Below are 10,306 nucleotides of genomic sequence, written 5' to 3'. Positions count from 1 at the left end.
TCCTCCCATTAATGGTGATCAAAAGTTGACCTTGGCTGAAGATTTGCTCAGTAATCAAGTAGATAGGATAACCTGTTTTGTGTATTGTCAATCTCTTTCTCCAGTCATTCCTATCATTGTCCAGTGAGCCCATAAAAGTCTGATCATGATGGAAATGATGGATGTTACACAAGGCTCCCCTGGCTCCAGTTGCTGTTGAGTGCTATGTCTACCAATAGAAGAGACCAACATTGAGCCACAGACATGACATCATTCTTTAGGGTTACCTGCCAATAATGTGGTTGAAGGATGACTACATTGAACTCTTTCCTCTCTAAAAAGGACAATGCTTTGTTCTTACCTGATTGACACTCTTCTGCCTATGGAGTTGTCGTTCCTGTATGCATGCTTCTCTCAAAACCTTAGTCTTACTGAATGTCTTACATAGGATTTCAGAATGTTTAATTATCCAAAAACGTATTTGATACAATATTGTACCAGACTAACAAACTTACTTCATGTCCAGGAAACTGTGACCATGAGCCCAAACTGGAGATTACACATCTTATACCTGAAGTGCAGTAGATCCTTTATTGTATTTCCTGGTGCTAGCAAGTTTTTGATTAAAATAAATTGGAAAATAAAACAGCCTATTCCAATCAGAATGACAAAGGATACAGAGACATCAGAAATACTGGTAGGCATCACTACCTTTGGAAAGTGTCACAACTTGCTGAGGTGCTGGTAGAGGAAGGTGGAGAAAATGTAAAATGGATAAAACAGGAATTACTTATAAACGTCAGCTAAGGCCACATGACCAATAGTAGAAAAGAGAATTCTCCCATTTGTGGTTTTGTATTATTTAACTTAGAATGCATTTATGTAGACATTTGTGTTTTCTTGTTGGGTTCAGTAGTGTCCTGTGTCTGGCCACCATGGGTCTAGGGCCGCTTGGGGAAGCAGGACTTGGGAAGTTTGACTTAGCACACCCCACAATGGCTCTGGGTGTGGGGTTGAGAGTTCTTGGCTTGTTGTTGCTGGCTGGCTTGGGTTTTTAATCTCGGTGGTGGGGCGAGCAAGAAGGTCTTCTGCAGGAGATTATAGGGTGGCTCTGTAGGCGAAGGCCTTCTCCAATGCTACCCAAAGCAGATGCTGATGAAAAGAGACAGTCCATGGTTTTAAAGCATTTCTTTAAGTCACGATGGAGAGTGGTGATGAGTAAAAACCATACCTCCTTTTCTCAGGGCTTGCCTGAGGTTAAATACATTTTGAGGGAAGAATTATGTGGGAAGGAAAGCTTAATTGGCTACACCCTTCTGGGCTATAGGTACCTTATTAAAATAGAGATCTGTATTGATGCTATGTGACTTGTGGTCATGTCCTCTACCTGTGGAGGGGCTAGGGACTTGCCCTTACATGACTGAAGGACACAAATCTATGGAGGCCTCGTGTCAGGAGCCTGGTTTCTAGGGGCATGGCAAAACTCTTGCCATCCTTTGGGATCACCTGGAGTCACCGGGGTTTCCAGCCTGTGCTCCACCAGAAACCGGCTGCCTTCCAAGGTACTACATGACCAATTGTAGGAAAGAGTATTCACTTACGTGTGCTTTTGTTTTATTTTATGTATAATGTATTTATGTAGATACTTTTGTTTCTTTTCTGAGTTTCGTTATCAGGGGATAGGATATCACTATAGAGTAGCATCAAGATAATAATGTTTCTAGACAGATATGGCCACATATTCTAAATTTATCATGTGTTTACAGTTGTCCACGTCTCTTTGTCAATATTGGGACACTGTAGGGCTTGATCTTGTGTGAGTCTTATGAATGCTGGGAAATCTCTGTGAGTTCATATGATAATCAGTCCTTTTTTCTTAGTGATACTGTTTTACTGAAGTCACCCAATACCTCTGTCCCTTATACTTATTGATCTGCTTTTCCACATAGATCTCTGATACCTGAGTGTTGTGGTTGTTCTATATTAACTGGTGGTAAGGATATAGTCCTGAAGACAAACCTTACTTATATCATCAAATATGGAGAATTTGAGCTGGTTCCTAACTAGAATGTTTACCACTGGTGATTGGAATTCAAATTGCTAGAAAGTACACCAACATGCTACCAGAGGAAAAGGTAAAGGGAATAAAGACCAAGTGGGTCCTACTACATAAAAATTCCTCCTCTTCAAATGTTCATTTAAAACAAGCAATGTACCCTCTTACAAAATGGTCCCTCATCTAAGGCTCAGCGAAAAGTGAAGATCGTAGAAAAGATCTTGAGAGTCAAAGGATAAGAAAGCAAGATGTGAACATATACCTTCTGGGATTGGCAGAAAGTACACCATGAAGTCTTACCAATATGACCTCCAAAACATAATGAGAAAAATGGTCACAGTGTGCATGACAGCTTGGAAGGAAGAAAGCTGGCAATGTATTATCTACATAACCATTTACAGGAAACTATAGACCTGGGAATGGCAGAGGTTGTCATCCTCAGGGACAATCAGAAAACAAATACTGGAGATATACTACCAATAACGAGCCATCAGACCATAAATATCTGCAACTTTACGTGGTCTCTACAATTTATATTTCAAAAAGATATGAATATACAAATACACACAGATTCAGTAAGAATTGATGACATTCAGTAAGAATTGATGAAATAAGAGGGCATGTACATTTTAGGAGTGAAGGGAGGGGCACAAAGAGTGTTTGAAGATAGGAAATATAAAGCAGTTAAATTACAATGTCAAAAAAACTCTACCAGATAATATTTTAAAAGTAGAGCAGCAAACAGAACTTTGAGGGAAACCTGACACTGACCTGCTGCACCTGATGTAAAGAAATAATGTGTGTGTGTGTGTGTGTGTGTGTGTGTGTGTGTGTGCATGTTTGTGTGTTTAATATGAAACCCAGATAATCTTTAGTACTCATATTTTGATAAAGTTAATGATGAGACTCTTCACCTAGAGGGATTTATATGTGTATATACTTCACTGACCTTATTGTGGTAAAGACCTTGTGTGGAATATTTCCATTAGTGGTTTTCCTCATTTAAGGAAACACAATCATTTTATAATGAAATTGTGTGTTTTTACCTAAAGTTAGAGTCTTATATTGCACACATAATCTGAACCCCCTTGTCCTTTTCATACTATGTTCCCTTCTTAGTATGTTATCTGATATTCTAAACATGTTCTTAGTTCTTTGTAAAGATATTTCAAAATCCAGCACTTTTGTGATGATCATCATAAATATGCATTACTGTCACTGTGCTTCACACTCTGCTAACATTCACTCTTGTGTCCCTTTTCAAATCAGTGCCTTTCATTGAATCAGGAGTCTATGATATTCCAAATCTCAATACAGGCAATTCACTATTTAGGTGACTTTTAGTTTCTATCACTGTAACAAACACTATGACCAAAGAAACTTGTAAGAAAGGTGTTTATTTATTTATAATCCTTGGTCACAGTATATTGAACGAAGCCAAGGCATGAAATTGGATGTAGGCACTCCGTGAAAACAAATTGAATAATGATGATTACTGGCTTCATGTCCATGTCCTCTGCAGTCCTCTTTCTTATAACTCCAAGAACAACTTGTATAGAGCTGGCACTGTCCACAGTCAGTAGGATCATCTTTTATTAATCATTAATTAAGTACATGGCTTACACACAAAACTACAGGTCAAAATGATAGTAGCCCTTCCTCAATTGAGACTCCTGGTTCTCAGTGTCTTCAGGTTTGTGTACTTATGAATGAAATCATTTTCCACTAAGTGTAGTAATTGCTATGAAAATGGACAGCGCAGTCCTGTATGTAAGTTCAAATCTGTATATCACTTAAAATTTTTATATGATTAAGTACTACTTTTGCTAAGACAAAGGAAAAGATATGTTGAATATCATCCAAAATTTAATACTATTAAAGTTTCAATAATGCAACTTATCTTTGTACTTCTGTATAAACTTTGAATCTGGTCTAACTAAAATAACATAACACTTTGGGACAAAGATACACCCTAGCAACCCTGCACTAGAAGCCAAGATGGAAAAAACCTCCACAACCACCATGACCTTCCCCCTAGTGCTGTGGTAGACAGGGAGGAAGGTGATCCAGACACTGCAGAACACCAGCATGCTGAAAGTTAGGAACTTGGCTTCATTGAATCTGTCAGGAAGGTTCCTAGCCAGGAAAGCCAGAGCAAAACTCCCCAGAGCCAAGGAACCCAAGTATCCCAGGACAAAGTGGAAGGCAATGACTGAGCCTTTGTTGCAAATAATGATGGTCTTCCCATGTTCAGATTGTATATCTCTGTCAATAAAGGGAGGAGATGTTACCAACCAGGTTCCACAGACAACAAGTTGGATTAGGGTACAAATGGGAATGACCAAGTTAGGGGCCCCTGCTGCCAGCATCCCTCTCATTCTTCTTCCTGGAGTAGTGAGCTTGAAAGCCATGACCACAGTTATTGTTTTGGCCAACACTGTAGAAACAGCCACTGTGAAAAATACTCCAAATGTTGTCTGCTGCAAGATGCAGGTGGCCTGGCTGGGATGTCCAATGAAGAGCAATGAGCAGAGAAAACAGAAGAAGAGAGAGATGAGCAGGATGTAGCTGAGAATGCGGTTATTGGCCTTCACAATGGGAGTGTCATTGTGCTTCATAAAAGTGACTAGCATTAGAGCTGTGAGGACAGAGAAAGACAGGGCCATGCAGCCTAGAGCCATCCCCAGTGGATCTTCATAAGCCAGGAATGACACAGCCCTTTGGAGGCAGTGGGTTTGCTGTAAGTTGGCATACTTATCATCTGGACACCTCACACACTGCTCCATATCTGCTGGTGAACAACAACAAACCCTAATATCATATCATATCATATTTAATAACTTAATAATTGAGTGTTTGTATAACTCAGATGATATCCCAAAATATTTTGGTGTTGAGCATATTCCATTTCTAATTGCTTCAGGAAGCACTGACGTAATGCTGTTCTGTACTAACCTATGCTTTGTCATGTAACAAAACACCCATCATGGAAAATGCAGGAGAAAAATATTTATTTATTAAGCAGAAAGAAAACATGTTGTGCTCTAGTGTGTTATGAACAATAGCATGCATAATGTCAGATTACTTAATTTTTTAAAGCATCAACTCTCTACTCACAGACATGTGCAGTGTGCAGACAGTTCTCAGTGCCAGTTGATGAACTGCAGTATTAAGTTTGTTGAATTTGCGGGTTGTGCCCTTTGTCTGTATCTTCACATAGGCACAACAACATGCAATTCCTCATACAAAATACTGTTTGCATAAAGAGTATTTCCATTATTGAAGCTGTATGCCTCACAGACCTACCCATGTCCCCGTCATTGTGGTAAGATACCTTTTTTCCCAACTCTGCATTCCAAGCTAGATGTCAGGAAGTTTATGGGTACTCACATTCATCCCATTTTCCTTATGTAAGCTGTGATTGATATGCATTACCACATCTCTGGGGGTATTGTTGAAATCTTCACTCTTGCTCTAATTCTTTGACAAGAACTACTTAATCCTTTAAACCTTCCATGCTCTTAAAATGTATTTTGTTAAACAATAGCTGCTACACTAAGCATCTGGTCTTTGTCAGGGACCAAGCTGAATGATAGGAGGGAAAGGTTGTGGACTAATCATGTAGTCCAGTTACTTTGTACAAAAAATCACGTAAGATTAAATTTATGAACAGATTACGCCTATGTTTTATTTAAAATGGTTACAGATGTATGTCCCCTAAATGTTTTCTGCATAATATAAAATCAATAGCCATCATATTGTGAGGGAAATGAGTTGTTTGTAGAAGATAAAGCAGGTTATTTGCAGGATCCAAAAGAACCTGATACCATTCCAATGATTAAATTTGGAAACAAAGAGATTTTAGGTCTATTGTTTCCTTCTAGGCCATTTTACATTATTAGTTTGGAATGAGAAGATATTAGAATTCAGCATTTTTTTTCTGCATGCAAACATGTACCTGTCTCATTGGAAACCTCATTTTCTGGGCACTGGGCACAATCAAAGCAGCAGTCTGCTGTTTGTTCCTGATGAATTTTACTGAATCCAGCAATGCACGTCACACTACACATGGAGGTGGGAACCTGAGGTAATATATATACATACGCACATACACCCTTAAATATGTGTCTGTGTATGTGTGTATTTATGTGTAATGCATGTACTCATTGTGTGTATAATGACCTATATATTTATTTATGGGACATTAACAGATATGGTTATATTTATTCCTTTGCTAACCAGCATCACTTATCAATTTCAGTTACTTTATTATTTTCTAATACCCTGAAATGCCCTCAAAGTCACACAATATTTATTACATCATTTAATATTATATATGTAACATTTATGTTTTAGCAATTTAAAATTTTTCTTTCTAAAATTATTAAAGCAAAAGGAATATGTGGCACCAGATTCTCTCACAAGATTTATAAAATAAAAAACTGAGGACATTGAGTGGTGTGGAGAGAGAAGGTAGGATAAATCAAGAAAGAGTTGTCTGATGAATATCAACAGAGCATGTCATATAAACTCTCATAAATCCAATGAAGTTTTTCTAAAAAAAGAAAACCTTGAATATGGAGAAAATATTTCTGTTAATGAATACATGTTGTACTTCTTTAGGATATATTCATGTTCACACAGAAACAAAAATTTCATGGTTCATATATAGCTACAAATTTTTAATATTATATATATATATTACTTTAAATTTAATAAATGTATTTCGGTAGTTGGTGTGGATAGGCATGCAGGTACAATTGAACATGGAATCCAGAGGCCTTTACTTCCTATGACCTTGATTTATATGAAGTTGTGAGTCATTAAATTTTGATTCCGGTAACTGAGGTTGGGCCTTTGGCAAGAACAGCAATTGGAATTAACTACAGAGCTATAACTTCAATGCCTCATTTAGATATCCTGACAAAAATTAAAATTTTTGTATACCCACCGATGTTCCCCCTGTGGCCCACTCCAAGTCTTCAGATATTTGAAGTTGTTGGCTCTGTGGGAAACAAGGAAAATAGCTTCCTAGTTTGACTTTTAATCCAAGACCTTGTGGAAAATTCCAAATGTTGAAAATGTCATACTCTGCACACTCGTTTTCCCTATGATTCATGTTCACCAGTTCACCAACAGGGTTAGTAAATACTCTAGTCTTCAGCATGGAAGCCACCTAAATGAGATGCATCATCAGATGGTTACATGTACATGTCGATTAAGGAAAAGCAAAATTGACAATGTCCCTTAATTTTTAATGTTTTTTTTATAAAAGACATCTATATTTTAAAAAATCCAATGTACTTATATATAATATAACTCATGGGTAATTAAAAACTCATATACTTCATTTTAATGTTTTGAGACATAGATAAAGCTAAAATAATTGCTATCCAAATAACAAGTAACATGATGTGAGTGTGTGTATATGTATGAGCATGTGTGATCTTGAACATGTGTGTGTGTGCACATGTTTTTCAAGAATAATTTTTAAAATTGAAGCCATGTGTGTGAGAATGAGTGGGAAGTCTGAATACCTGGAAATTGTGGAAACAAAGGATGGTATTGTGTCATTCATGTATATACAGTTTTCATATATGAAATAAACATAAACTTATTAAATGTGCAGTCATCATCATTTAGGTTTTTATAAGTAATTATTACTTTAAATGAATAACTATTAATCACAGCAAATGTACCAATTATTGAGAAAAATATTCTTGGAAAATTATTCTAGGCTAGTTATCAGTTAATGCTTTTATGATAAAACTCTTGACTCTTATTTTAAATATTGAACTCATTTGATAGAATATTGAGACACATTTTAACAAACTCACTGACATTCATACAAAAATATTGTCTCCAATTGTATGTTATCCTTTTGCATGTTACATATCCATGTAAAAAATTCAGTAGGTAGTTTTATAGTATAGAAATCTTTTTTTTTTTTTCCGAGACAGGATTTCTCTGTCTAGCCATGGCTGTCCGGAAACTCACTCTGTAGACCAGGCTGGCCTCGAACTCAGAAATCTACCTGCCTCTGCCTCCCAAGTGCTGGGATTAAAGGTGTGCACCACCACTGCCTTGCATATATATGAGTACACTGTAGCTGTCTTCAGACACTCCAGAAGAGGGCATCGGATCCCATTACAGACAGTTGTGAGCCACCATGTGGTTGCTGGGAATTGAACTCAGGACCTCTGGAAGAGCAGTTAGTGTTCTTAACTGCTGAGCCATCTCATCAGCCTTTATAAAAATGTTTTTATTGCAAGAATATCTCTAACAAATTTATGTGAGTTTCTCAGGGGCCCTTTAAAGATTACATTGATATATATAAGCATAATGAAATGTAAGAAACTCTACCTGCTGACAGTCAGTGAATACTCCTATGGGTTCTGCCGTTTGCTGAGATTCTACTTTTTGAAGAATGAGTTCATGGTATGTGTGGGCCACAACATACACAGCATTATACAAATTGTAACCTTCTTCACTCAGGGACATGTCAAATTTGTGCAGTGCTAACCATTCCACTGTATTGTTGACTGAAAAATAATCCATTTTGCTATTGCTGTTCTTAGATATTGAACAATTAAAATAATTCCACCATAGCACACACTGAGAAATGTCTACTGGGTACTTGGAAGTGTTCATTGTTTGCATAAAATTCCTTAATTTAGCAATCTCACTGTGGTGGTGTTCAAAAGTGACAGTCCCATGAAAGAAATCAAGGCTGAAATCTCTTTTATTTATGATGACATCCCACTGTGAGGTTGTGATCCAGATTCTCTGTGCACCTAAATATCTCCATTTTCTAAAACTGACTTCTAGGGTAGAGTTCTTCTCACCATAAATGATAACAACCCTTGCAGTTGATGTCATAATTTGTTTATCATATATCTTAGCCCTTGTCATGTATATCTGCATGTCTTCTGGGATAATATTCATAAAAGCTAAACAGATCCCATAGCTTTGCATTTCTTCTCTCAAGTCTGAGAGAAACTGAATACCCTGGTCATCATTTGAGATGACCAGGCCAATCCAAGTCCATTAAAATGAAGCATCAGAGAGACCATGCCATGGGACAAACGTGTGTCCTTGGTTGCTATCTGATAGAGATACGGAAACTGGTCATGGTCACTCAGGTTAGGATTAAATGGTCCAAAGAAAATCTAAAAGATGTAGAAGAGAGGATGAAACATCCACATGAGGAATATGATGTTAAGGAGGTTTGGACTTGTATACAAATAACATTACTCACCTTTCAGAACTCCCAATAAGGATAGTAAAATTATTCTATACATAGCATGTAAAGTGTTTTGCTTATTTCCTACAGTGTGTCTGTGATCTGAATTTTTATATACTTTATAATATGTGTAAAACAGTTCACACACAAACACATACTGACAAAGGTTTCTCCCTTACCATCTATGAATGGAATGTACTTTGTTAACTCATCCAGTGTCACACATTCTTACCTTCAGTGTCCTAAAATAAATTGCCAATTTTAAGGATGTTATCCATGATGGTCCTGTAAGTTGTATAGCACAAATTTCTGGTATTCCACAGTTATAATTAATAAAATCAAAATTATTGTGTTGTGTTTCATATAGTTTATCCAGAAGTCCAAAAGTGTCTTCACACAGGCCAACAATTCGGGAGAACATCAAAGACATGTTGGGTAAAAGATAAGGATTCTTGTTGATCTCATCAGTGGCAAAAAACATTACTAAAAACTCCTCATATCTTCTTGCTGGCATGCTATAAGAAGCCATAGGAATTATTAAGGAGGATGTACAAATTATGAAATTTTCTGCTCAATTGCAGTAATCTTTGTACTATGAGCAAATCTAAGTTTCTGCATAAGTGCTACTTTTCCTTAAATAAGCCTCAGAAATCAGAGATCTTTGGGATTGAATATAATTTAAATAATTCCCCAAATATATTACTCTAGTGTCATCCTTTTTATATTCATGAAAATCCGTATAGACCTTGTTTTATCTCTGAATGCCATTCCTGAAGTAGTGTCAGGAGCTGACAAGGAGAAGCTAAAAGCTAGCAGGTGATATTCCTGAGATGGGTCTGCCTTAGATTTAGAAAATTCTAGGATAGATTTTCTCTTGTAGGCAAGACCCTGGGGACATTGATTTTAGGAATGATTCCTGCTGTTTATATGCATTCCTGTTGTTATTAAATATATAAGACAACCACTAGGTATTAGCCCATCCTTTTGAGCAGATCTCTGCAGATGAAGACATAATGTCTTGTAGTGAT

General features: G+C 36.9%; 1 pseudogene; it reads right to left on the bottom strand.

Moving 5' to 3' along the window:
- Positions 1–3,918: 3,918 nt before the first annotated feature.
- On the bottom strand, positions 3,919–9,795 carry LOC114633105 (annotated as a pseudogene).
- Between the last annotated feature and the right edge of the window lie 511 nt (positions 9,796–10,306).

Source organism: Grammomys surdaster, unplaced genomic scaffold, assembly GCF_004785775.1.
Source record: "Grammomys surdaster isolate TR1022 unplaced genomic scaffold, NIH_TR_1.0 522, whole genome shotgun sequence".
Lineage (NCBI taxonomy): Eukaryota > Metazoa > Chordata > Mammalia > Rodentia > Muridae > Grammomys > Grammomys surdaster.
The sequence above is the reverse complement of the archived record's forward strand: the minus strand, read 5'-3'. Positions and strand labels throughout refer to the sequence as shown.